Source organism: Miniopterus natalensis, chromosome 2 (assembly GCF_054644295.1).
Source record: "Miniopterus natalensis isolate mMinNat1 chromosome 2, mMinNat1.hap1, whole genome shotgun sequence".
NCBI classification, from domain to species: domain Eukaryota; kingdom Metazoa; phylum Chordata; class Mammalia; order Chiroptera; family Miniopteridae; genus Miniopterus; species Miniopterus natalensis.
The window spans coordinates 94998911-95023369 of NC_142082.1; the positions used below are offsets into that span (position 1 = coordinate 94998911).

At 39.2% G+C, this 24459-nt stretch overlaps 1 long non-coding RNA gene and 1 pseudogene across 1 annotated transcript in view; one reads left to right on the forward strand and one right to left on the reverse strand.

Annotated features, from left to right (window-relative positions):
* Window positions 1-323: 323 nt before the first annotated feature.
* Window positions 324-24459, reverse strand: part of LOC107536981 (uncharacterized) — a 38532-nt gene continuing 14396 nt past the window's right edge. Inside the window, exons 2-4 of the long non-coding RNA XR_015714047.1 lie at window positions 4027-4141; window positions 3040-3089; window positions 324-2515 (exon numbers count right to left, since the gene is read on the reverse strand). This is a non-coding gene — a long non-coding RNA (uncharacterized LOC107536981). The remainder of the gene's footprint in view (window positions 2516-3039; window positions 3090-4026; window positions 4142-24459) is intronic.
* On the forward strand, window positions 18451-20656 carry LOC107536974 (mitochondrial genome maintenance exonuclease 1 pseudogene; annotated as a pseudogene).

Consider the following 24459-nt stretch of genomic DNA (forward strand, 5'->3'; position numbering starts at 1 on the left):
ATATGCTTCTACTTATTTGTATCCTCCTCAATTTCTTTCTTCAGTATCCTATAATTTTACAACTACAGGTCTTTTACGTCCTTCAAATTTCTTATATTTTCCTAACACCTATTAAAATTTCTGTTGGGTTAAATACAGATGAGATGCCTGTGTTTTAGTGCCACCTATTGGTGAAAATATATATGTGACTAAGACTCTTGCTAATGAGAGTAGAAATTATATTAATATGAGCTTTAAAGCTATCAAAGGATAGAACCACAGTTTTATTTTTAATATAAAACAAAACACTACCCTAGTGGAAGAAGATACTAAGCAGTTATATTTCATCTTTACTTTTATTTAAGATTTAAAAGACCATTTTCATTTTTGCCAGGTTTAATTGTACTAATTTTATAAGAATTATAAGCATTAGCACATATTCCAAGCACAGAAAAGAGATTAAGAGTCAAATGAAATACAAGTTAAATAATGAAGTGTATCATTTATGTAAAGACATAATTGTCAGTGTTACACTCGATTTAAAAACGTAAGGTATTTTGGCTCCTCTCTCCCAACAATTGGGTTTCTCAGCAACTACTACAGAGGATTCAGAGCAGAGTTGCTGAGGAGGAGGAGGCTCCTGGTCCCACACCATTCAATACCTTACTGAACACAGGAAAGGAAGTGAGAGCATTGCCTCTGTAGCCTCCAGAGAAGACAAGGGCATTGCCACTTCAGTCCCTGCTGCCACTGTTTTTACCCACAGCAGCTCACCAGTGGCAAGGGGGTGCCAGCATGCCAGGCAGAGCTCAGGCATTGGAAGAAAAGTGCCTGCCCCCACACATACTCCTACAAGCTACAAGAACCACCCCTAAACAAGTCTGTTCAAACCATCCTGGCCAAGACCAGGATTCCTCTACAGAGCCCAGTTCCCTGAGGGAAGGAAGAGCAGCCCTTAACAGGGACATTGAAGGTGCAAGAACAGAATGATACCCAGTCTCTGGGCTAAAGAAGCACCACCCACTGGACTACCTCGTGCTCTGCCCGGCCATGCAGAAGCAGGCACGTGCTTCAGCCAGCCAGGAGGAAGAGAGTTGCAGTAGCCAGTCCAGCAGGGCTAGCAGAGAGAACAGTGACTGAGCCAGGAGATGCCTGAGAGAGTATGGGGTTCTACCATGCAGCTGTCCACTGTCAGGTAGGGGTTTTACTGACAAAGAAACAGAACCACACAGCATTGCTGCCCCTTGGACTCTGAAAACTTGTTTCCCATTGCCCTTGGTGTCAGGTCTATGAACATTTTGTCTGTAAACCAAAAGCTATGGCAGTAGAAATGCTGTTTCCCTCTAACCGATCCCAGGGTTTGATGCTTGGGGCAGGACCCCACAGAGGTTTGGGACCACCATTCTGATGAGGGCAAAACAAACCCCAAACCCAAGCCACACAGCTGTACTGCCTTACAGAAGCCCAACGAGGTCAAGTCTGGGAGATCACAGAAGTAAAAAAAAAATCTTGCGATTCAGAACCATCTACTGAAAAATACTAGAAAGACCTCTTCAGAAAAAGCTGCTACAGAAGAGATATTTATGCCTAGAAAGAGGAGAGTAGCAAATACTATGAATAACCATGGTAACGAGGATGATCAGAAAGAAAATGAAAAGTCCCCAGAAAGCAAGCTGGAACACATGGAAATTTGTGATATAAATGACACAGACTGCAAGACTGCAGTTCTGGCAATACTCAAAGAGATGGGAGAGAACACAGACAGGCAATTCAATACACTCAGCAAACAAATCAATGAACAAAATAAGTACTGTAGCAAAGAGATTGAAACTTTAAAAAAGAACCAATCAGAAATCCTAGAAATGAAGCATGCAATTAAGGAGATTAGAAATGAGCTACTGAGCATAGAAAACAGAGCCACCCAGATGGAAGAAACAATTAATGATATTGAAGATAGAAATATAGAAGTGATGCAGAGAAGAGAGAGACCTAAGCATAAAGAAAAACAAAAGAGCTCTACGAGAACTGGTTCCATCAGAAAAAGCAATATTAGAATAATAGGCATTCTGGAAGAAGAAAGGGAGGAGAGAACAGAGTGTATTCAATCAAGTAGTGGATGAGAACTTCACAAACCTATGGAAAGAACTAGATCCTATAACCCAAGAAGCAAAAAGAACACCTACTTACCTCAATCTAAAGAGGCCTTCTCCAAGGCATATTATATTAAAACTGTCAAAAATTAATGACAAAGAAAAACTTCTCAAGGCAGCCAGGTATAAGAAAGAAGTGACCTACAAAGGAAAACCCACCAAAATTTCATCCGACTTCTCAGCAGAAACTCTACAAGCCAGAAGGCAGTGGAACCAAACATTGAAATGATTGAAATACAGAAATGACCAGCCATGAATAATATATCCAGCAAAATTATCCTTTAAATATAAAAGAGAAACAAAGACATTCCCAGACATACAGGAGCTGAGAGATTTTATCACCAGAAAACCTCCATTGCAGGAAATACTCAAGAGAGTTATTCTACCTGAAACAAAAAACATAAGGTCACAATACTATAAGATCACCAAAAAACTTACAGCATAAACAGGGATAATTTATGACAACAAAAACATAAAGGGGTATTAAGTAAATACAATAGGAAGTAGGTGCTCCTTTGTGCCTTCCACTTGTTGTGTTCTAGGAACGTTCTGCCCAGGCAGCATGCAGGCACTGACTCCTTTGTCAGCAGCAGTGATCTCAGAACAGCCTCACCAGCCTTTCTAGTTGACAGATAGCTGACCCACCGGTGGAAGGCATGAACAGGATCACCTACAGGTGTCCCCAATGTGGTTATAGTAACTACATGTAGGCTGCCTCACTGCTATAGAAACATTATGTACAGCATAGAGTTGTTCAAACTCCATAAATCAAGCACTTATAAGAAATACTGATTTGCAGGGGAAGGTGGCAGCACTGTGAGGAGCAGCAGAGCACCCCCACTCCCAGCCATGAACTTGATTTATTCCTAAAATCCTACATAGCCAGCTTCGAAAAACCAGAGAAACATACCTGAGTGGATGGAGTGTGAGTGGGAAGCACTGAAAAAACATCACAGAGTCCTGTAAGAGAGGGGGGGCATAGGAAGGGGGAGTCCCTCCTGAAGCCTGTGCTGGGCTCCAAGCCCAGAGGCTTGGAGGATGCAAAGCTCCCTCCCCCGGGAGTGCGGATGGCATCCAAAAGTGAGGATCTCACACCCAGAGCGACAAGAGGAGAAGGAGCGCCACACGCACAGGATAGAGGGACCCAAGGAAGCAGCGAGTCCGCGAGGAGGGGACAACACCTTCCTAGGAAACAAAGCCTCTAATGGCGGCTGCGACCCGCGTCTAATGGTCAGGGTGCTGACTATAAGGAAGATAGTCCCAAAGTGTGTGGCACCTGAGTGGTAAGGTACCAGAGGACTGCGCTGAGCAGCTGCACACGGGGACCCTCTGCCTCCCTATAAGGCATTGTGTTGAAGCGCAGAAAGTGCTGAATCTGCAGGGCGTGGGGGAGGGGAGGAGCCCGCTCCGCCCTGTACTCCCAGTGCAGAGGGGCTGGGATCTGTGACCAGCCCTAAGGGGCGCCATGGTGGCATGTGAAGCCGCCCCAGCTTTCCTGAGACCAGCGGTGAGGGGAGCTGCTCAGAGCTGACTTTGGGTCCCCTCCCGCTGGGTGCCGTGTCATGCGGGCAGAGAGACCTTGCAGGGTGGACTTTCTACCTGTGTGTTGCTTTGTGCGTTGGTGAGTTTGATTGCAGAACAGGCTCCCACCTTCCCAGCATGCACTGAGCAGACCAACCAGCGGAGCCTGGGATTGGGGTCTGCACAGTAGACTGTCTGAGGGGCAGGCCTGGTGAGACCAGTCAATCAGAGCTGGGAAGGGAGGGAAAGAGCCCACCTGCCTCTCCCGCAGCCAGGAGCACCGCCCCCAACAGGAAACGGGCTAGTCCAGTAGAACTGAAATCAGCATACAAAAAAATGAGCCTCAGACAACAAAAGCTGCCCAGAAGAAACTCACCTGATTGTCTTTTTTTCTTCTGTTTTTCCTGTTTTCTTTTGGTTTGGTTTTGGCTTAGGTTTTTTGGTGGGTTTTTTTGTTTGCATTTTTTGTATCTTTGTTCTATTCCTTTTTCCTTAGGAAGAAGAGAAAGGGGAGAAATTTTGTTTTTTCTTTTTTTAAATTTTAAAATAAATTTTTAAAATTTTTTTTAAAAACATTTTTTAACTAAATTTTTTCTCTTTTTTATAAAAGAATTTTGTCTTGCTTAGCTTCTTTTTAGTTTTGTTTTGTTAATTTGCTTTATTTTGTTTTATCCTTACTTCTAATATCAAGAATTTCTTGATATTCCCTGCTTAACAACTGAGACTTTATCATTATAACCAAGTTTACTGCTTTCCTCTATAGCTTCCACCAAATCTCTTACAGGACTCCCTCCCTGCCTGGGCTATATCTCTCTCTCTCTCTCCTCTCGATCCATTGGCATAACTATTTTTTCTTTGTCTTTTTTCTTTTTCTACTTTTTTTTCGTTCTTTTGTTATCCTCCCTTCTGTCTTCCTGTCTTTTTGTTCAATAGTTAGTTTCTCTAATTCTCATTATTGTATTTTTGTTATCTAATTTTCAACTATTATCCTATTCCTATTCTCTACCTTAATTTTTTGCTGGCCCTTCTTTCTGAATCTTTTCTACATTTCTGTTATCTCCCAATACCTTCTCTATTTTTTACATTTTAGTTTAATATTATTTTCTAAATTTTCACCACTGTTAACAACAATATACATCTCTCTCTCTAAGCGTTACTTTTTCTCTCTTTTTTTAAGCATTTTTCTGTGTGTGTGTGTTCTACCTTCACTCTCCCAGTTCTATTTTCACATGGGTTGTTTTCATTGTGACTGTCAAGATATTTTGTAAGATACCTCTTGTATCCTAGAGTTTAGTTGTGTATTGTCGTGTCTTGCCAGCACCCGTACAACAGCTTACACAACAAGGTTGGGGATGAGACACAGTTAGCCAACATGAGAGGAGGGTCCTCCCAAGGACTGATCAATGACAATCTAGACCCAACCACAACAGGAGAACATAAAGGAACCACAAAAGGGGCACCCACAAGAGGGACACACCTAGAGCAAAGAGCTCAGAAGTATAAGGAAAACACACTCTGGGCTCCACTGGACTCACAATACAAAATCATGTCCCACAAGACTCGGAGACAGCAAATTTATCTAATATATAGTTACAAACACTGAGACCTACCAAAATGGGGAGTCAAAGAACAAAACCCCCAAATTAAAGAAAAGGAAATATCACCAGGAAAATACTTTGATGACACGGAGTTAAGCAAGTTATCAGAAACGGAATTCAGAGTATTGATTATGAAGATGTTCAAGGAACTTAAGATGACACTAGATGATAAGATCGAAGAACATAGTGAAAACATAAAAAAGAGATACATACTATAAACAAAACTTAGAGATAAAGAATGCCGTATCTGATATCAAGAATGCACTGGAAGGAATTAAAAGCAGGCTTAATGAAGCAGAGGATAGAATATGTGACTTAGAAGACAAGGTAGAAAAAAATCACACAATCAAAGCAGCAAAAAGAAAAATCACTTAAAAAGCATGAGGAAAGTCTAAGGGAGCTTTGGGACAACATAAGCGAAACAACATTCGCATTATAGGAGTGCGAGCGGGGGAGGAAAGAGAACAAGGGATAGAGAACTTGGTGGAGGAAATAATGATAGAAAACTTCCCTAACCTGGTTAAAGAGAAAGCCACACAAGTTCAGGAAGAACAGAGAGTTCCAAACACAGGGGACCCAAAGAGACCCACTCCAAGACACATCATAATTAAAAAGGCAAATGGCAAGGACAAAGAGAATATTAAGGGCTGCAAAACACAGACAAGCAGTGACCTACAAGGGAACCCCCATGAGGCTGACGTCAGGTCTCTCAACAGAAACTCTTCATGCCAGAAGGGAGTGGAATGAAGTTCTCAAAGTAATGAAAAGCAAGAACATGCAACCAAGATTAATTTATCCAGCAAGGCTATCATTTAAAATCAAAGGTGAAATAAAGAACTTCCCAGGCAAAAAAAGGCTAAAGGAGTTCAATACCACCAAACCAGCATTGCAAGAAATGCTAAAAAGACTGCTTTAAGAAAAAGAAGGAATAGTGAGAGAAAGGTACATCAGCATAAAGGAGGAAAATGGCATTAAATAAGTTTATATCAATAGTAACCTTAAATGTAAATGGAATAAATGGTCCAATCAAAAGACATAGGGTAGCTGAATGGATAAGAAATCAGGACCCAAATATATGCTACCTACAAGAGACCCACCAGAGAGCAAAAGACTCACACAGGCTAAAAGTGAAAGGATGGAGTAAAATATTCCATGCAAATGGAAAGGAAAAGGAAGCTGGAGTAGCAATTATTATTTCTGACAAAACAGACTTCAAAGTAAAGACTATAACAAGAGACAAAGACCATAACTGCATAATACTAAAGAGATCAATCCAACAGGAGGAAATAACCCTTATAAACATTTATGTACCCAATATAGGAGCACCTAAATATGTAAAAAAATTCTTGGGGGAATTTCAAGGGGAGACTGACAGCAACACAATCATAGTGGGGGACTTTAACGGCCCACTGTCAGCATTGGATAGATCATCAAGACAAAAAATCAACAGGGAAACACAGACCTTAAATGACTCACTAGACCTAATGGACTTAATTGACATTTACAGAACATTTCATCCCAAAGCAGCAGAATACACATTCTTCTCAAGTGCACATGGAACATTCTCAAAAATAGACATGTTAGGGCACAAGGCAAGACTCTACAAATATAAGAAGACTGAAATCATATCAAACATCTTCTCACATCACGATGCCATGAAACTAGAAATCAACCACTATAAAAAAACTCAAAAATATTCAAACACATGGAGCCTAAACAGCATGTTATTAAACAATGAATGGGTACCAATGATATCAAGGAAAAAATCAAACACTTCATGGAAAGTAATGAAAATGAACAGACATCAACCCAAAATCTATGGGACATGGCAAAAGCAGTCCTGAGAGGAAAATTCATAGCATTACAGGCCTATCTCAAGAAACAAGAAAAAGATCTAATGAACCATCTAACACAACAAGTAAATGAACTAGAACGAGAACAGCCAGAAAAGCCCCGAGGAAGTAGAAGGAAATAATAAAGATCAGAGCAGGGATTAATGACATAGAAACTAAAAAACAAAATACAAATAATGAAACCAAGAACTGGTTCTTTGAAAAGGTAAATAAGATTTACGCACCTTTACCCAGACTCACTAAGAAACAAAGAGATAGGACCCAAATAAATAAAATCAGAAATGAAAGAGGCGATATAACAATCAACCCAACAGAAATACAAAGGATTGTAAGAAAATACTAAGAGCAACTATAGGCCAACAAATTGGACACCATGGGGGAAATGGACAAATTCCTAGAAGCACACAACCTTCCAAAGCTGAATCAACAAGTGTCAGAAAACATGAATAGGCCGATAACAACTAACGAAATTGAAGCAGTAATCAAAAAACTCCCAGCAAACAAAAGTCCAGGACCAGGTGGATTTAGAGGTGAGTTTTACCAATCATTCAAAGAAGAATTAACACCTATTCTATTCAAACTATTCCTGAAAATTCAAGAGAATAAAAACTCTCAAACTCTTTTTATGAGGCCAGCATCACCCTAATCCCCAAACCAGATAAAGATACTACAAAGAAAGAAAATTACAGGCCAATATCCCTGATGAACATAGATGCTAAAATCCTCAACAAAATACTAGCAAACCGGATCCAGCAATACATTTAAAAGATCATACATCATGACCAAGTGGGATTTATTCCGGGGATGCAAGGCTGGTACAACATCCGCAAATCAATAAATGTGATACATCACATAAACAAAATGAAGGACAAAAATCATATGATCATATCAATAGACAAAGGAAAAGCATTCAACAAAATCCAGCACCCATTTCTAATAAAAACTCTCAGCAAAATGGGAATAGAGGGATCAGACCTTAACATAATAAAGGCCATATACGACAGACCTACAGCCAACATCATACTCAATGGGCAAAAACTAAAACCATTTCCATTAAAAACAGGAACAAGACAGGGATGTCCACTTTCACTACTCTTATTCAACATACTGGAAGTCTTCGCCATAGCCATCATACAGGAAACAAACATACAAGGTATCCAAATTGGAAAGGAGGAAGTAAAACTGTCATTATTTGCAGATGACATGATATTGTACATAGAAAACCCTAAAGGCTACATCAAAGTACTACTAGATTTGATAAACGAATTTGGCAAGGTAGCTGGATACAAAATAAACATCCAGAAATCAATGGCATTCTTACACACCAACAATGAACTTTCAGAGAGAGAAACTAAAGAAACAATACCACTTACCATTGCAACTAAAAAAATAAGATACCTAGGAATAAACTTAACCAAGGATGTAAAAGACCTGTACTCGGAAAACTACATGACACTGGAAAAAGAAATAGAGGAAGATTTAAACAAGTGGAAGAATATACCATGCTTATGGATTTGAAGAATTAATATCATTAAAATGTCCATACTACCCAAAGCCATTTATAAATTCAATGCAATTCCTATTAAAAAACCAACAGCATATTTCACAGACCTAAAACAAACATTTCAAAAATTTATAGGGAACCAAAGAAGACCCTGAATAGCTACAGCCATCTTGAAAAAAAATAACAGAGTGGGAAGGATCACATTACCAGATTTCAAGCTGTATTACAAAGCCACTGTAATCAAAACGGCCTGGTATTTGTACAAAAACAGCCATACAGATCAATGGAACAGAACAGAGACCCCAGAAATAGACCCATGCCATTATGATCAGTTAATATTTGACAAAGGAGGCAAGAGCATACAATGGAGTAAAGACAGTCTCTTCAATAAGTAGTGCTGGGAAAATTGGACAGATACATGCAAAAAAATGAAACTAGACCACCAACTTTCACCATACACAAAAATAAACTCAAAATGGATAAAACACTTAAATGTAAGTGATGAAACCATAAAAATCCTGGAAGGAAACATAGGCAGTAAAGTCACAGACATCCCAAGTAGTGGAATTTTCACTGATACACCTCCTAGGGCAAGGGAAACAAAAGAAAAAATAAACATATGGGACTACAACAAACTAAAAAGCTTCTGCACAAGAAAAGAAAACAGCCTCAAAATACAAAGGTCTGGGAAAACATATTTGCAAAGGATGAATCTGATAAGGGGCTAATTTCCAAAGTGTACAAAGAGCTCATAGTACTCAGCAAGAGGAAGACAAACAACCCAATTAAGAAATGGGCAAAGGACCTGAACAGACACTTCTCCAAAGAGGACATACAGATGGCCAAGAGACATATCAGAAAATGCTCAACGTTGCCAATCATCAGAGTGATGCAAACTGAAACCACAATGAAGTATCACTTCACACCTGTAAGAATGGCTACCATCAATGAATCAACAAACAACATGTGCCGGCGAGGATTTGGAGAATGGGGAACCCTAGTACACGGCTGGTGAGAATGCAGACTGGTGCAGCCACTATGGAAATCAGTATGGAGGTTCCTCAAAAAATTAAAAATGGAGCTGCCTTTTGACCCAGTGATTCCACTCCTAGGAATCTATCCTAAGAATCCTGAAACATTCATCAGAAAGAATATATGTACCCTGATGTTCATAGCAACACTGTTTACAATAGCTAAGATCTGGAAACAGCCCAAGGGCCCATCAGTAGATGAGTGGATAAAAAAGCTGTGGGACATTTACACCATGGAATACTACGCAGCTGTAAAGAAGAAGGTTCTTGTACCCTTTGGGACAGTATGGAGGGACCTGGAGAAAATTATGCTAAGTGAAATAAGCCAGGCAGAGAAAGACAAACATCACATGATCTCGCTTATACGTGGGGTCTAAAGAACTTAATAAACTGATGAACAGAATAGATTCAATGACATGGAAGCATAGATCAGACTGACAAATGTCAGAGGGATGGAGGAGGGTGGGTGGGTGGAGGGGGAGAGAGTAACCAAAGAATTTATATGCATATATGCACAACCCAAGGACATGGACAATGGTGGGGAGAGGGACTGGGGAGGGCGATGGGACGGGGTGGAACGGGTCACTGGGGAGAAAAAGGGACATCTGTAATATTTTAAACAAAAATAAAATTTAAAAATGAAAAAAAAAATCCTATAAGAATAGCTTCCCGAGGGGCCCTAGTTGGAACTCTCCGATGGGGACACTCGCCGGACACTCCTGAAGCCAAGGCACTGCCTCAGTTCCTCTGCATCTTGGAAACACTCTTCAGGTGGTGAAGACTTGCTTTACTCTTTGTCTTACTTTACTTTACTCTGTTTTACTGAATCCTCCAATAAATAGTGTTTTGTTGCCTCAACTCTGTCTCAAGTGTGCATGTTGAATGCGTATTAGACTTCCAAATTCTGTGGCTACTTAAGAGGCAGCCATTGTTGCTGCAAGGAGGAAGGAGTAAATGCCTGAACTGGCAAAGGAGGATGAACATCAGATGCACTCGAAAGAAAAGAAACTATTGTAAATATGCAACTTTATTTTTTAAAAACCTAATAGTAACCACATACAAAAATTCCCAAACCAGGACACACAGCTTAAGTAAAGAGGACACAGAGAAAAGAAGTATGAAACACCACCAAACAACAGGCAGAAGTACAAAGGAAAAGAACCAATGGAGGCACAGAGCTACCAGAAAACAAAAGATAAAATGGCTGTAGGAAATCCTCATACATCAATAATTACCCTAAATGTAAATGGTCTGAATTCACCAATAAAGAGGCACAGAGTAGCAGAGTGGATCAAAAAACAAAGTCCAACCATATGCTGCCTACAAAGACATATCTAAGCTGTACAGACAAAGGTAGATTCAAAGTAAAAGGGTGGAAAATGATTCTCCAAGCAAATAACATCCATGGAAAAGCAGGCATAGCCATACTTATATTTGACAAAACAGATTTCAAGACAAGAATAACAGGACAAAGATGGAGACTTTATAATGATAAAGGGGACACTACATCAAGAAGATATAACACTTCTTAATATATATGCACCCAACTAGGGAGCACTGAAATATATAAAGCAACTACTCACAGGACTCAAGGGAGAAATAGATCAAAACATAATCATAGTTGTGGACCTTGATACTCCATTGACAGCTCTAGAGAGATCAACCAAATAGAAAATCAATGAAGAAATATCAGCTTTAAATGAAACCCTAGACCAAATGGACATAATTGACATTTACAGAGCCTTTCATCCCAGAGCATCAGATTATACATTCTCCTCTAGTGCACATGGAACATTCTCAAGGATAGACCACATGTTGAGTCACAGAACTAGCATCAAAAAATTCAAGACGACTGAAATTATACCAAGCATATTCTCTGACCATGATGCTGTGAAATTAGAAATCAACTCCAAAAAGGAAGTAAAGAAGCCAACAAATACACGGAGATTAAACAACATACTAAAAAGACGAGATCAAAAGATATATAGAGGCAAAGGAGAATGACAATACAACATATCAAAACTTCTGGGATGCAGCAAAATCAGTAATAAGAGGTAAATTTATATCATTACAGGCCTATCTCAAGAAACAAGAGAAATCCCAAGTAGACAAACTAACATCACATCTTAAAGAACCAGAAAAAGAAGAACAGAAGCAACCAAAAGTCAGCAGAAGAAAGGAAATCATAAAAATTAGAGCAGAATTAAATGAGGACTACACAAAAAATTAATAAAACAAAGAGCTGGTTCTTTGAAAAGATTAATAAAATTGACAGACCTCTGGCTAGACTCACTAAGGAAAAAAAGGAAAAGACCCATATAAAGAAAATCAGAAGTGAGAGAGAAGTCACCACAGACATCACAGATATACAAAGGATCATACTAGAATATGAAAGACTATATGCCACCAAATTCAATAACCTAGAAGAAATGGATAAGTTGCTAGAAATATATAACCAACCTAGACTAAATCATGAAGAACTGGAAAATCTAAATAGAGTAATCAGCAGCGAGGAAATTGAAACCACCATCAAAAACCTCCCAAAAAATAAAAGTCCAGGACCAAATGGTTTCACCAGTGAATTCTACCAAATGTTCAATGAAGATTTAAAACCTATCCTTCTAAAACTCTTCCAAAAAAATTGAAGAATGGCAATACTCCCTAACACATTTTATAAGGCCAATATAACCCTGATATCAAAACCTGTCAAGGATAACACACACACAAAAAACTACTGACCAATATCTCTGATGAATAGAGATGCGAAAATTTCCTAAACAAAATACTAGCAAATCGAATGCAGCAAAACATAAAAAAAAAATAATACACCACAATCAAATGGGGTTCGTTCCAAGGGCACAAAGATGGTTCAACATATGCAAATTAATTAATGTAATACATTACATTAACAAAGAAAAGATAACAACTATATGATCTTATTGATAGATGCAGAAAAAGCTTCTGATAAGATACATCCATTTATGATTAAAACACTCAATTAAATAGGAATAGAAGGAAAATATCTTAACATAATAAAGGCCACATATGATTAACTCTCAGAGAATATCATTCTCAATGGTGAAAAACTGAAAGCTTTTTCTCCAAGATCAGGAACAAGACAAGGATGTCTACTCTCACCACTCTTATTTAACATACTTCTGGAAGTCCTCGCCAGAGCAATAAGGCAAAAGAAAAAATAAAAGGCATCCAAATAGGGAAGGAAGAAGTAAAACTGTCAATTTCTGCGGACGACATGATTCTGTATATAAAAAACCCTAAAGATGCCATCAAAAAACTATTAGAAACAATAAATATAGTAAAGTTGCAGGATAGGAAATCAATGTACAAAAGTTCATTGCCTTCCTGTATACTAACAACAAAACTTCAGAAAAAGAAATGCAAAAAACAATTCATTTTGCAATTGCAACCAAAATAATAAAATACCTGGGGATAAGCTTAACAAGAACGTGAAAGACCTATATACTGAAAATTACAAAGCATTATTTAAAAAGATTGAAAAAGGCACAACAAAAAGGGAAAGTATCCCACGTTCATGGATTGGAAGAATCAACATAGTTAAAATGGCCATATTACCCAAAGTAATATACAGATTCAATGCAGTCCCCATCAAAATACCAATGTTATTTTTTAAAGAAATAGAAATGAGAAATCATCAGGCTTGTATGGAACCACAAAAGTCCCTGAATAGCCAAAGCAATCTTGAGTAAAAAGAAGAAAGCTGGAGGTATCACACTACCTGACTTCAAATTATACTACAGGGCTATGATAATCAAAACAGCATGGTATTGGCACAGAAACAGACACACAGGTCAGTGGAACAGAACAGAGAGCCCAGAAATAAAACCACATGTATATGGGCAGATAATTTTCAACAAAGGAGCCAGAAACACACGATGCAGTAAAGGTAGTCTCTTCAATAAATGGTGCTGGGAAAAATGGAAAGCCACATGCAAAACAATGAAACTGCATTACAGCTTGTCTCCATGAACAAAAATTAACTCAAAATGGATCAAAGACCGAAATGTGAGACCCAAAACAATAAGTTACATAAAAGAAAACATAGGTACCAACCTTATGGACTGTGGTGATATAGAACATTTTTGAACTTGACCCCAAAGGCAAGGGAAATAAAGGTAAAAATAAGTGAATGGATCTATATCAAACTAAAAAGCTTCTGCACAGCAAAAGAAACTGACAAAAAAACAAACAGGCAGCCAACCAGATGGGAGGTGATATTTGCAAACAGTAGCTCTGACAAAGGCTTAATTTCCAAAATATATGAAGAACTCATAAAACTCAACACCAAACAAACAACCCAATCAAAAAGTGGGCAGAGGACCTGAACAGACATGTCTTCCAAGAAGACATATGAACATCCAATAGATAAATGAAAAGATGTTCAACCTCACTAGTAATTAGGGAAACACAAATCAAAGCTACAATGAGATACCACCTCACACCTGTTAGAGTGGCTATTATCAACAAGACAAGCAATAATAAGTGTTGGAGAGGTTGTGGAGAAAAGGGAACCCTCATTCACTGCTGGTGGGAATGTACACTGGTAAAACCACTTTGGAAAGCAGTCTAGCAATTCCTCAAAAAATTAAGAATAGGGCTACCATACAACCCAACAATCCCTCTCCTGGGTATATACTCAAAAACATGTATTCAAAAAGATATATGCACCCCTATGTTCATTGCAGCATTATTCACGGTAGCCAAGACATGGAAACAACCAAAGTGTCCTGCGATAAGAAGACTGGATAAAGATGTTGCGTTAAATCCACACAACGGAATACTACTCAGCCGTAAGAAAGAATGAAATACTGCCATTTGCAACAACATGGATGGACTGTGAGAATATTATGCTAAATGAAATCAGTCAGAAAAAGCTAAGAACCATATGATTTCACTCATGTGGGATATAAAAAACTGAAACTGGTGGACACAAGCAGCAGTGTGGTGGTTGCCAGAGGGAAGGGGGGGTTGAGGGTAAAGGAGGTCTTAATATATGCTGATGGGAGAAGACATGACTTTGGGTGGAGGGCACATAGAGCAAAATACAGATCTTGGAACATAAAACCCACACCTGAAACCTTTAGTTCATATTAACCATTGTCACTCCAATAAATTTAATTTAAAAAGTGGGAAAAGCTGTAGGAAAATTTAAAAAAAAAACAAACTCAATTTTTATACATTCCTTAAATATGGTTTACATATTATAAATATTTTTGGAGTTCGTTGTCTGTACTTATTTTCTCGTGTGTTTTGTTAACTGTATGCCTATTTTATTGTCACGTTTTTTTTCTTTCAAAATGTTTTGTTTTATATTCTGTAAAAAAAAATACCGACCACTCAAAAAATATAAAACTGTGTTTTCTTCTAGTATATCTACTGTTCATTTATACACATAAACTGATACAGAATTAAATCTGTAATGACTCATTTTATATGTAGCTTTTGATATGTTATTAAATTGTCCATCATATTCCTATTAATTTAAAATATCACATTTCAGGTGAGGATTTGTAAAAAATAATAAAATTAAAAATAAAATATCCCTGGCCAGTGTGGTTAAGTTGGTTGGGCGTCATCCCATCCACCCAAGGGTTCCTGGTTCAATTCCTAGTCATGGCATATGCCCCGTTGCAGGCCTGATCCCTGGTGGGGGTGGGTGCAGGAGGCAGCCAATCCATGTTTTACTCTCACATTGATGTTTCTCTTTCTCTCCCTCTCCCTTCCTCTCACTCTAAAAATTAATAAAAAATATTTTAAATAATAATAATGAAAATAAAAATAAAATGTCACATTTATCCTAAGTGATGATAAATACATAGTCTACTCCTGGAATCTGTATCCTAATCTCTTGATTTTTATATTGTACCATTGTTTTAATTACCTAGTAAAATTTTTCTGTTCTCCTAAAAGTAAATAAATAAAAATAAATAGAATTACTATAGTACTGGATATTTAACAATCTTCACTATAAATAAACCTAAAGCTTTCATCATTAGGGTTTAGTTTGAGCCTGATTCCTCCCTTTTATGAAAGGAGCCTTTCACAGATTCTTTACCAGGAATTAGCAGACAATTAGCTCAGGCCAGGCCCTCCAGGAATGGTACACAGGCCACTTGTTAGGGGTGGGACAGAAAAAGGAAGAAAACAAGGTAATCTATTTCCCAGCAGTGCCCAGGGCACAGGCCTTTCAAGTCACAGGCAAAAGGGAAGATTGACACAGTTCTTCCTTTGCTCAGGCTTATGTTCGCTTATTTCTTTTGCAGACTTTACTATGAATTTAAAGCCCTATTTTCAGTTCAGCTTCAGTGACTTCATACAGTCACTACTTCGTAAAATCGAAAGCAAATCTGTCCCCAATAGGGATACCTGAACATTTTCCAGTACCTCAATGTTCTGTGGATTTAGTCAAAGCTATATTTAGATACCACACTGCATTTCAGAGAAAATGTGACTTTCCTTTAAGGGTTTACTCTCACATGCCCTACTTAAGTCAAACATACTTTCAAGTTAATAAAAGCCTACCTGCTGAGGCAGCAAATCTGGCTATAATTAAAAGAGAGGAAATATTTTACACAAGAAAATGTGTTTTTTGGTTAAAGGCATAACTGTGAAAGGTAATAGTGAGATGTAATTTGTATTCCTCTTTTTCATTTACTGAACAAGATGTTGGAAGAAAATTGTCTTAAGTCTTAGTTTACTATAGTCTGTTTTTTAATGTTTTACATGGTGACTGCAGTGGAGCCTGTAAAAATAACTTTAAATTCCAACATCATGTGGAATGTGAATATTCGGTTTCATTTTCAAAACTGGTCTGTTGAGAAATACGCACTAAAAAGGCAATTCTCATTTTACTCCATTATAGCTCGAACAGCTGCAGGAAGAATTATAAAATGCATTTAACCCAATCTAAAGTTTAAAATTTTGATCTGAGGAAAGCATTTTTAAAGAGTCTCACATATGCTAGAAAAAGGATTTAGAACTTTGATAAAGCTTCACAAAGAGAGATGTACTGTGAAATTTAAACAAACGGTTACCCTCTTTTTTTTACCCCAAGAATGCTTCAGATATATACTACACAATTTAACTTTTATAAGTGTAAAAATGGATAATACTTTATTCCTGAATTTTACACCCTCTGGACACATACTGTCACATACAAAAAGAAACTTTATACAAACAAATTCAAACAAACATTTGTTCACAAATAAGCAAATGCTACACTCTCACACACATATATAGTCATATATATTTGTTTTCTGGCAGTTCACCCATGAAAACCATGCTTTCAAGCACAGTATATCTTTCTGAAACTGCAAAGAGCTCTTTGAAGAGTTACCAGTTAATAAGGACCCAGCGCCATAGTCACTTCTCAAAGCCTGTCCCTGGGACTGTCCCAGATATCTGGGGAAGTATGGAAATGGTCCACAGCACCTTCTGTTTGTACTGTGGGCCTCTCCTGTATCTCGGCCTTGCTGCCTTCCCACCTCATGGTGGCAGATACTGCTCCTGCCAGCACCATATCTTTACTCACAATGACAGGTAATTAATTCATTATTGCTGTCATGATAGAAAAAATCACAATGCAGTGTTTCAGTATCTGTTTCTCTGCAGCCATGATAACTTTGATATTTTCACTAAGGAAAAACAAACTTAAGCAGTTTTTATATTAATAAAATATGTCATGTGTGCTATCTCACTGCTTTTCTCTTTTTACTTCATTAAAAGATTTTTTATGAAATTTGTGAATATTATATTTCTGCCCAAATAAGTTGTTCTGCTTCTCGATATCTACACCTGAGTAAGAAATGAATCATTTCTTTTAAGAAAAAACTGCAATTCTGAGGTAACATGAACTGAAATATGGAGAAGTAGATATGTAACAAAAGCTGTGTGTACCACATAAATAAATCTATAGTTGTTTCCTTTTCCAAACCTGTGTTCCATTTGTCTCATTTAATTCCATTTCAACCCTAACACTTTAAAATCAACACATATACTAACATCTTTCTTAATTAATCAACCAAAAATTGTATTAAATGTTATTGGGAGAGCTACCAAAAATCTAGAAACATTACAAACTCTCAAGAAGTTTATATTCTAACTGAAAAATGTGAAGAAACAGATAACAGTAAAAGTATACATATATTTTAATGTATTCATATCAGCCTTCTTTTCTAAAAAATATTTGAGGCATTTAAAGAAACATTAAAACAAGAATTTATCTTTATTTTTCACCAAGAAAGTATATTGGCACAGGAAAATAGAGGTGAGAAATCAGAATATATCACAAATATAAATAATGTATATCAGAATAGTGTACATTACACAGTTATTGGACACAAACCACAAAGTTGGCACTGAATAGGACCAGTTCCAGGTACAGAGTGTCCATGAGAGAAAAGCAGACCCAGTGCTCAGGTAAGGGATCTTTTATTATTACTGGAACTAAGAGAAATTTTCCATCTGGATTCTCATCAGGGGATACACCATGACTTAGTGGACTACAACTTCAACACTTTCAATCCTATAATAGGGAGTTTCACTTTGCTGTTCAACATTCTTCAGAGTGATGTCAATGAAATACAGTAAATAATTGAGAGCTACACTGAAGAACTTGGAATGCTAACAGACAACCTGTGTATCAGGCAGAGTAACTCATGCAGCTACTGTAACACCCAACCACAAAATTTAAGTCCCATAACACAAAAAAAGGCAAAGCCAAGTGTATGTTTCTCCTTGGCACCTCTTTCCCTAAAGGGGATTTCTCTCTCAGCTATGCCGTCTAGAATGCATGCCTTCAATATCATTGCACAAGATGACCCACACCAAGCATGGAAGAAGGTACATTGGCCCTTTACTACCTGGCTCAGACTGAACACAAGTCAACTCTCCTTACATCTGTTGGCCAGATGTCACAACATGACCAACCCCACTGCATGGGAAGCTAGGAAATGCAGCTTCCTGTGTGCCCTGGAAGAGGAAAATAAAATGGGGTTTGGTGGACTTATAGCATTGTCTTTGCCACAACCGAGATGCCATGCTAAACTAGGAGGTTGGATTTGATCCAAAATGCACTAGACCTGTGGTTCTCCAAGGTGAGTGTACATACCACAGATGACAAGGAACAAAATATTAAAACTCTTATGTACTGTTTTATTTTAATCCAAAAGAAGAAAAACATATATTGTCCCCATGTAAAGAGGCCTTGTATCTTGACACGCAAAGTATCTTGACAAGAGCAAAAGCTCTAGGACCTAAAAGAGTTGTGTGAGGCATCAGTTCTCGGGGTGCATTTCTGTACCTCCAGGATGGTGTATATGCTGGTTATATTAACCAGCATCAATGAAAATAAGCCTGATGATAATGGAAAACTGGCTGTAAAAAACTCCTGCAAAAGCACTACAAATGGAAGATAACACTAAAATACCTTGGTTTTATTTTTATGAAACGACTAATCAGATGAAGTCAGTTAAAAAAAATTATCACCCAAGCCAGTTTTGCTCAGTGGTGAGAATGTCGGCCCACAGACTTAAGGGTCCCGGGTTCAATTTCTAGCCAAGGGCACATACCTCGGTCACAGGATTTATACCCACCATCATCAATGATGAACCTAATCCTAACGGGTACTTGGCTTGAGATATTAGGTATTAATGGTGTAGAGCAATGATAAAAATTCAAAGTTGACCATCTAGAATACAGACAATCCTCTACAAAAAATTTTTTTCAAGAATATTCAATCTAGAACTTGACAAAATTTTACTAAACTTAAAAATAAGTTTAGGTGTGCCTGCCGGGTCCACCATCCTTGGCCGAAACCCAAATCAAGGACAAAGCACGGGACCGATGAAAATACGCGTCTGAAGTGGTTGTTAGCTGCCTGGGAGTTAAGCGAACGGTGGTGGCCTCTGAGGATTACGGAAACTAAACAGGCCCTGGGCACTGCAAGGAGACTAGAGGAGAGTGAAAAGTCTAAAGATAAAGGCATTTCAGACCATCTGCAGGCAGCTTAGAAGATCAAAGGGATTTTCTGTAGTACCATGCCCACATGTGGGTTTCTCCACTTCCTCTTACTCATGAGGCCGGGAGAAAAAAACGAACCCTTACAAAGAGGTGAACCAAGAGAAGTATTCTGATTCAGTACAGTCTGTCTTGTCATTCAGAAGCCCCGCTGAGACTCCAGAATCATTGTTCGAGGAAGATACTTTACTCTATGGACCTGTGAGTAAATGTAAACCCCCAAAACAGGATGAGGAAGCAAGAGTTCCAGGAAACTGGTTTCCTCTCTTCAATCCAGAGAGAGGCTTCAAACCAAATGCAGCAAGTGATGCTGTGATTCCTTTGAAAATCCCTTTGCAGAGGAGTAAGATACCTAGTGTGACCCGAGTCCTTAAGCAGATCATCACATCAGAGCAGATTTTCTATCTGGAGAGATAGAAACAGCGGATGATTCTGGAACTGGGAGAGGATGGCTTTGCAGAATATACTTCAAACATGTTTTTACAAGGGAAGCAGTTCCGTGAAACCTTGGAAAGCATACTTTCACCCCAGGGGAACTTAAAAGAGAGAGATGAAAGTCTCAAATCTGGCTACATCGAAAGATATCAGTGGAGTTCGAGCTCTTGAAAGCGCTGTTCAATATGAGACCTTGAAGTATGTAGGTCTTCTGGACTGTGTGGCTGAGTATCAAGGCAACCTGTGTGTGACTGATTCGAAGACATCAGAGAAACTAAAACCTTTTATCCAAAATACACGTGACAACCCGCTGCAGGCTGTGGCGTATGTCAGTGCCATAACCAATGATGCCAACTATAGCTTTCAGGTTCAGTGTGGTTTAATTGTGGTGGCCTATAAAGATGGATCCCCTGCCCACGCACACTTCATGAACTCATAGCTGTGTTCCCAGTACTGGGCAAAGTGGCTTCTTCAACTAGAAGAATATACAAAGAAGGAAAAGCACCAGAATATTCAGAAACCAGATTAGGGGCAGGATGCTATTTGGGAGCATTCATCAGCACTTTCTCACAGTTTGGGAAAATATATTGCTGTTTACTGTGACCTAAAATGGAGGACCCACAGGATCTGAGAGCCGCAAAAACACAAGCAGAATTTGTTAAAATTTATTGCAATCAAAAAGACTGAAAAGCCAGAAAAGTAGATATAAAGAACTGGACTTCAGCACACAAAAGACCAGCTATGCTACCTCTGACTATGATTTACTTGAAAAAAGGGCAAGCAGGACTGACATAGTATTGGTGGCTCTTGGACCCCCTGGGACCTTTCTATGTCCTGGGCAGGCTGCCCAGTCTTTGAACTGAATTGGAGGGCAGTGAGGCTTGATGTGCCAAGCATTTCCCCAGGGTTACACCAGGAGGGAAAGGGCCATGCAGCCCCAGGGTGTGTGGACGGGGAACTCACATCAGCCAACTACTACTGCCAATGCAGTTTCCTAGAACTTGTTTTATATATTGGGGTTCTCTATATATTTCTTTGGGAAAGAAAATTTCCATTTAACATTTTTTTAAAATAAGTGATTTCTTAGCCTCAAATAAATATTGCTCTCTGGAAAGATGGAGCATATTCACCATACCACTTGGCATACCACCAAGTAATCCCCAGAAGTAATTGTAGGTATTTTAGTAGCTATAATCTGGTTTGAGTCAATGAATCATGTCCATAGAAAAAAATGTACCATTTGTGGAATGTTTCAGCTATGGGAAATAGTAACACAGTACAATGTAATTTTTGGGTGTTTGATAAGTAATAAAAATTATTAGTTGTCACTGGATTTGGGAAACTTAAGTAAATCCCTACTATAGCCCTGGGGGATGGGTCCCTGTTTTATAGAGTGGGTTAGCATTTAAGTTACAGTTACTGTCTTAAAATCATAGGGTGCTACAATTACTTTTTTTCTTTCATTAGCCATTAATTTTAAGAAATAAAATACAAAATGTGAGTAAAAAAATAAAAAAAAATAAATAAATATATAAAAGTTTACATTTCAGTGGGAGAGAGGACGATGGCGGTACTGTGAGAAGCAGCAGAGTGCCCTTCCTCCCAGCCATGGACTTGATTTATTGCTAAAATCCTGTGTAACCAGCTTGGGAAAACCAGAGAAATATACCTGAGTGGACATAGTTCAAGTAGGGAGCGCTGAAGAAACATCATAGAGTCTGGTAAGGTGGGGTGGTGCATAGAAAGGGTAGTCCCCCCTGAAGCCTGTGCTGGGCTCTGAGGCCCTAGGGCTAGAGGCTGCAAAGCTCCCTCCCCTTGGGAGTGTGGACTGGCATGCAAAAGCTGGGATTGCAATCTTGGAGCAAAAAGGAAAGGAAGGAGAGCCCCATGAAGAGGGCAGAAGGACCCAGGGGAACAGTGTGACTGCCGAGGAGGAGACCGCACCTTCCTCATGAAACAAAGCTGCTAATGGGGGCCGAGACAGGCATCTTTCACACAGCAAGCTGACCATAGAAAAGGCCATCCCACAGTGTGTGGCTCCCGAATAGAAAGGGGCCAGAGGGCTACACTGAGCAGCCATACACAGGGACCCTCTCTCTGCCTTCCTATAAGGCATTGTGTAGAACCCCAGAAAGCATTTGATCTGTGTAGCACAGGGTAGGGGAAGAAAGCCCTCTCACCACCAGAGACTGGAGCCGCCTGTGGGCGGATAGGTTCTCCAGCCACCTGAGCTCCTGGAGGGTGAATCTGGGATTTTTGACCTCCCCCCCCCCCAGGGGTGCCTGGATAGTGTGCAAGGAGATGCGCCAGCTTTACTGAGATCAGATGTGCAGGGGAGCTACCTGGGGCTGACTCTGTGACCTCTCCTGCTTGATGCCCATGCCAAGGGGGGGGGCGGTGGGCGCACACCAGGACCTTGCAGAGTGTATTCTCTTCTTGAGCGTTGCTTTGTGCGTTTTTGAGTTTTTGATCGCTGAATGGATGTCCAACTTCCTGGCATGCATTGGGCAGACAGACCAGCGAAAGCTGGGATTTATGTCTGCATTGCGGAGAGTTTGAAATTAGCACAGGTCAGTGGAATAAGCCAACCAGATCTGGGAAAAGAGAGGCGGAGCACACTTACCTCTCCTGCCAGCAAGCAGCACCACCCCCAACAGAAAAGGGGCTGGTTCAGCTGACTGAAGCCCCAGACTACCATACAGGGCACAGTCCTGAGGGGGAAGGGAGAACAGCTCACAGGAGTACATTACAAGAATAAAACTCTCAGGGACTATTGTTTGGGAGCTGGAGAAAATGTTGAAAACCCCTACTGGGGGCTGGGCAGGCAAAGAGCTCACTGGAATTTTTTTTTTTTTTTAATGTATCTTATTGATTTCAGAGAGAGGAAAGGAGAGGGAGAGAGAGAGATAGAAACATCAATGATGAGAGTCATTGATTGAGCCCGCAACCCGGGCATGTGCCCTGACCGGGAATCGAACCCCGATCGCCTGGATCCCAGGTCGACGCTCAACCGCTGAGCCACCCCGGCTGGGCTTGGATGTTTTTATTCGAACCCACTGAGCCCAGGCTGCTGAAACTTCCCATACAGAAAAGGCAACCGACTGAAGTCAACCTGAACCTGCAGCAGGCCAGTGTATGGGGAAGTAGAATTGGAGGATAGGGTAGAGACTGAGGAGCTGGCTGTGAAGCAGAGACTAACTCCCTCACAGTGAGTACCTGACAGCAAAACCTCTAAGGGGAGTGATACCCTGAGCTACACTAGCCATCCTGTACCCTAAAGACTCTTCAAAAGACTCTGGAGTAAGACCAGGCAACCACACACGGGAAGCAAAATAGCTAACAAGGGGACATGGTCCACAGAGAGCCTCAGATCAGCCAACTACCTAAAGACACCAGAGCCAAACCTAGACAGCTCCTGACATTGGCTGGCACACAAGTATCTCCCTGGAGGCCCAAAAGCGCCATACAAAACAGTGAGCCTCAGACAACATAAGCTGCCCAGGGGAAACTCGCCTAATTGACTTTTTTTCCCCTAGTAAAAAGAGAGAAGAGAAAAAATTTTTTTCTTTTTAAATTTTTTACTTTTGAATTTTTAAACTTTTTAATTAATTTCTTTTAAAAATTTTGTTTTGCTTTGCTTTTTTTGTTTGCTTTGCTTTGCTTTCTTTTGTCTTTTGTTCTATTATCAAGATTTTCTTGATATTCCCTGCTTCATTGCTGGGACATTATCATTATAATCAATAAGTTTACTGCTTTTTTCTATCGTTTCCCCTATATCTCTAATTGGACTCCCTCCCTGCCCTAGCTTTATCTCTCTCTCTCTTCTCATTCCATTGGCATAACATTTTTTTTCTCTTTTTTTTTTCTCCCTTCGGTCTTCCTGTCTTTTTGTTTGTTAGTTTCTGTTTGCCTCTTTATTTTATTTTTTCACTTTCAACTATTTTCCTATTCCTACACTCTACCCTTAATTTTTTGCTCTCCCTTCTTTCAAAATCTTTTCTCTGGCAGTAGTTTAAAACCTTTTATCTCCCAGTAGTTTCTCTATTTTTTACTTTTTATTTTAAGTTATTATTATATTTATTATTTTCCATTACTATTAGCAATAATATCCTTTTCTCTACTTGTATTTTTTTTCTCTCTTTTTTTTTTTTTTTTTGGCTTTAGTATTTGTGTTCTCACTACACTCTCCCAACTCTATTTTCACTTGAAAGGTTTTAATTGTGATTGTCAAGATATTTTGCAAGATACTGCTTGTTTCCTGTCAGTTTGGTTGTGTACTGTCTTGCCTCACCATCACCCATACAAAAGCTCACATGACATGTTTGGGGCTGA